The sequence below is a fragment of the Callionymus lyra genome, chromosome 5 (genome assembly GCF_982586985.1).
Source record: "Callionymus lyra chromosome 5, fCalLyr1.hap1.1, whole genome shotgun sequence".
NCBI lineage: Eukaryota > Metazoa > Chordata > Actinopteri > Syngnathiformes > Callionymidae > Callionymus > Callionymus lyra.
This window is the reverse complement of record NC_141822.1, coordinates 458,206-463,205: the sequence shown is the minus strand read 5'-3', so window position 1 is coordinate 463,205 and position 5,000 is coordinate 458,206. Positions and strand designations below refer to the sequence as shown.

Sequence of the window (5,000 nt, the reverse complement as noted above, 5' to 3'; positions counted from 1 at the left end):
ATACTTTCATGAACTGATCACATACTTTCATGTACCGATCACATACTTCCATGAACTGATCACATACTTTCATGTACCGATCACATACTTTCATGTACTGATCACATACTTTCATGTACCGATCACATACTTTCATGTACTGATCACATACTTTCATGTACCGATCACATACTTTCATGTACTCATCACATACTTTCATGTACTCATCACATACTTTCATGTACTGATCACATACTTTCATGTACCGATCACATACTTTCATGTACCGATCACATACTTTCATGTACTGATCACATACTTTCATGTACCGATCACATACTTTCATGTACTCATCACATACTTTCATGTACTGATCACATACTTTCATGTACCGATCACATACTTTCATGTACTGATCACATACTTTCATGTACCGATCACATACTTTCATGTACTGATCACATACTTTCATGTACCGATCACATACTTTCATGTACTCATCACATACTTTCATGTACTGATCACATACTTTCATGTACCGATCACATACTTTCATGTACTGATCACATACTTTCATGTACTGATCACATACTTTCATGTACTCATCACATACTTTCATGTACTGATCACATACTTTCATGTACCGATCACATACTTTCATGTACTGATCACATACTTTCATGTACCGATCACATACTTTCATGTACTGATCACATACTTTCATGTACCGATCACATACTTTCATGTACTCATCACATACTTTCATGTACTGATCACATACTTTCATGTACCGATCACATACTTTCATGTACTGATCACATACTTTCATGTACCGATCACATACTTTCATGTACTCATCACATACTTTCATGTACTGATCACATACTTTCATGTACCGATCACATACTTTCATGTACTGATCACATACTTTCATGTACTGATCACATACTTTCATGTACTGATCACATACTTTCATGTACCGATCACATACTTTCATGTACCGATCACATACTTTCATGTACTGATCATATACTTTCATGTACCGATCACATACTTTCATGTACCGATCAAATACTTTCATGTACCGATCACATACTTTCATGTACCGATCAAATACTTTCATGTACTGATCACATACTTTCGGTACATACTTTCATGTACCGATCACATACTTTCATGATGTTCGATGAAACAGGAAGTAACTCGATGTTGAACAGGAAGTAACTTGATGTTGAACAGGAAGTAACTTGATGTTGAACAGGAAGTAACTTGATGTTGAACAGGAAGTAACTCGATGTTGAACAGGAAGTAACTTGATGTTGAACAGGAAGTAACTTGATGTTTGTTGAACAGGAAGTAACTTGATGTTGAACAGGAAGTAACTCGATGTTGAACAGGAAGTAACTTGATGTTGAACAGGAAGTAACTTGATGTTAAACAGGAAGTAACTCGATGTTGAACAGGAAGTAACTTGATGTTTGTTGAACAGGAAATAACTTGATGTTTGTTGAACAGGAAGTAACTTGATGTTGAACAGGAAGTAACTTGATGTTGAACAGGAAGTAACTCGATGTTGAACAGGAAGTAACTTGATGTTGAACAGGAAGTAACTCGATGTTGAACAGGAAGTAACTTGATGTTGAACAGGAAGTAACTCGATGTTGAACAGGAAGTAACTTGATGTTGAACAGGAAGTAACTCGATGTTGAACAGGAAGTAACTCGATGTTGAACAGGAAGTAACTTGATGTTGAACAGGAAGTAACTTGATGTTTGTTGAACAGGAAGTAACTTGATGTTTGTTGAACAGGAAATAACTTGATGTTTGTTGAACAGGAAGTAACTTGATGTTGAACAGGAAGTAACTTGATGTTGAACAGGAAGTAACTTGATGTTTGTTGAACAGGAAGTAACTTGATGTTGAACAGGAAGTAACTCGATGTTGAACAGGAAGTAACTTGATGTTGAACAGGAAGTAACTCGATGTTGAACAGGAAGTAACTCGATGTTGAACAGGAAGTAACTTGATGTTTGTTGAACAGGAAATAACTTGATGTTTGTTGAACAGGAAGTAACTTGATGTTTGTTGAACAGGAAATAACTTGATGTTTGTTGAACAGGAAGTAACTTGATGTTGAACAGGAAGTAACTTGATGTTGAACAGGAAGTAACTCGATGTTGAACAGGAAGTAACTTGATGTTGAACAGGAAGTAACTCGATGTTGAACAGGAAGTAACTTGATGTTGAACAGGAAGTAACTCGATGTTGAACAGGAAGTAACTCGATGTTTGTTGAACAGGAAGTAACTTGATGTTTGTTGAACAGGAAATAACTTGATGTTTGTTGAACAGGAAGTAACTTGATGTTGAACAGGAAGTAACTTGATGTTGAACAGGAAGTAACTTGATGTTTGTTGAACAGGAAGTAACTTGATGTTGAACAGGAAGTAACTCGATGTTGAACAGGAAGTAACTTGATGTTGAACAGGAAGTAACTCGATGTTGAACAGGAAGTAACTCGATGTTGAACAGGAAGTAACTTGATGTTTGTTGAACAGGAAATAACTTGATGTTTGTTGAACAGGAAGTAACTTGATGTTGAACAGGAAGTAACTCGATGTTGAACAGGAAGTAACTTGATGTTGAACAGGAAGTAACTCGATGTTGAACAGGAAGTAACTCGATGTTGAACAGGAAGTAACTTGATGTTTGTTGAACAGGAAATAACTTGATGTTTGTTGAACAGGAAGTAACTTGATGTTTGTTGAACAGGAAATAACTTGATGTTTGTTGAACAGGAAGTAACTTGATGTTGAACAGGAAGTAACTTGATGTTGAACAGGAAGTAACTCGATGTTGAACAGGAAGTAACTTGATGTTGAACAGGAAGTAACTCGATGTTGAACAGGAAGTAACTTGATGTTGAACAGGAAGTAACTCGATGTTGAACAGGAAGTAACTCGATGTTTGTTGAACAGGAAGTAACTTGATGTTTGTTGAACAGGAAATAACTTGATGTTTGTTGAACAGGAAGTAACTTGATGTTGAACAGGAAGTAACTTGATGTTGAACAGGAAGTAACTTGATGTTTGTTGAACAGGAAGTAACTTGATGTTGAACAGGAAGTAACTCGATGTTGAACAGGAAGTAACTTGATGTTGAACAGGAAGTAACTCGATGTTGAACAGGAAGTAACTCGATGTTGAACAGGAAATAACTTGATGTTTGTTGAACAGGAAGTAACTTGATGTTGAACAGGAAGTAACTCGATGTTGAACAGGAAGTAACTTGATGTTGAACAGGAAGTAACTCGATGTTGAACAGGAAGTAACTCGATGTTTGTTGAACAGGAAGTAACTTGATGTTTGTTGAACAGGAAATAACTTGATGTTTGTTGAACAGGAAGTAACTTGATGTTGAACAGGAAGTAACTTGATGTTGAACAGGAAGTAACTTGATGTTTGTTGAACAGGAAGTAACTTGATGTTGAACAGGAAGTAACTCGATGTTGAACAGGAAGTAACTTGATGTTGAACAGGAAGTAACTCGATGTTGAACAGGAAGTAACTCGATGTTGAACAGGAAGTAACTTGATGTTTGTTGAACAGGAAATAACTTGATGTTTGTTGAACAGGAAGTAACTTGATGTTTGTTGAACAGGAAATAACTTGATGTTTGTTGAACAGGAAGTAACTTGATGTTGAACAGGAAGTAACTTGATGTTGAACAGGAAGTAACTCGATGTTGAACAGGAAGTAACTTGATGTTGAACAGGAAGTAACTCGATGTTGAACAGGAAGTAACTTGATGTTGAACAGGAAGTAACTCGATGTTGAACAGGAAGTAACTCGATGTTGAACAGGAAGTAACTTGATGTTGAACAGGAAATAACTTGATGTTTGTTGAACAGGAAGTAACTTGATGTTTGTTGAACAGGAAATAACTTGATGTTTGTTGAACAGGAAGTAACTTGATGTTGAACAGGAAGTAACTTGATGTTGAACAGGAAGTAACTTGATGTTGAACAGGAAGTAACTCGATGTTGAACAGGAAGTAACTTGATGTTGAACAGGAAGTAACTCGATGTTGAACAGGAAGTAACTCGATGTTGAACAGGAAGTAACTTGATGTTGAACAGGAAGTAACTCGATGTTGAACAGGAAGTAACTTGATGTTGAACAGGAAGTAACTTGATGTTGAACAGGAAGTAACTCGATGTTGAACAGGAAGTAACTTGATGTTTGTTGAACAGGAAGTAACTTGATGTTTGTTGAACAGGAAGTAACTTGATGTTGAACAGGAAGTAACTCGATGTTGAACAGGAAGTAACTTGATGTTGAACAGGAAGTAACTTGATGTTTGTTGAACAGGAAATAACTTGATGTTTGTTGAACAGGAAGTAACTTGATGTTGAACAGGAAGTAACTTGATGTTGAACAGGAAGTAACTCGATGTTGAACAGGAAGTAACTTGATGTTGAACAGGAAGTAACTCGATGTTGAACAGGAAGTAACTTGATGTTGAACAGGAAGTAACTCGATGTTGAACAGGAAGTAACTTGATGTTGAACAGAAAGTAACTCGATGTTGAACAGGAAGTAACTTGATGTTGAACAGGAAGTAACTCGATGTTGAACAGGAAGTAACTTGATGTTGAACAGGAAGTAACTTGATGTTGAACAGGAAGTAACTCGATGTTGAACAGGAAGTAACTTGATGTTTGTTGAACAGGAAGTAACTTGATGTTGAACAGGAAGTAACTTGATGTTGAACAGGAAGTAACTCGATGTTGAACAGGAAGTAACTTGATGTTGAACAGGAAGTAACTCGATGTTGAACAGGAAGTAACTTGATGTTGAACAGGAAGTAACTTGATGTTGAACAGGAAGTAACTCGATGTTGAACAGGAAGTAACTTGATGTTTGTTGAACAGGAAGTAACTTGATGTTGAACAGGAAGTAACTTGATGTTTGTTGAACAGGAAGTAACTTGATGTTGAACAGGAAGTAACTTGATGTTGAAC

At 36.4% G+C, this 5,000-nt stretch overlaps 1 protein-coding gene across 1 annotated transcript in view; it reads left to right on the top strand.

Annotated features, from left to right (window-relative positions):
* Positions 1 to 5,000, top strand: part of LOC148078953 (solute carrier family 71 member 1-like) — a 21,485-nt gene that overhangs the window by 9,935 nt on the left and 6,550 nt on the right. The window lies entirely within an intron of this gene.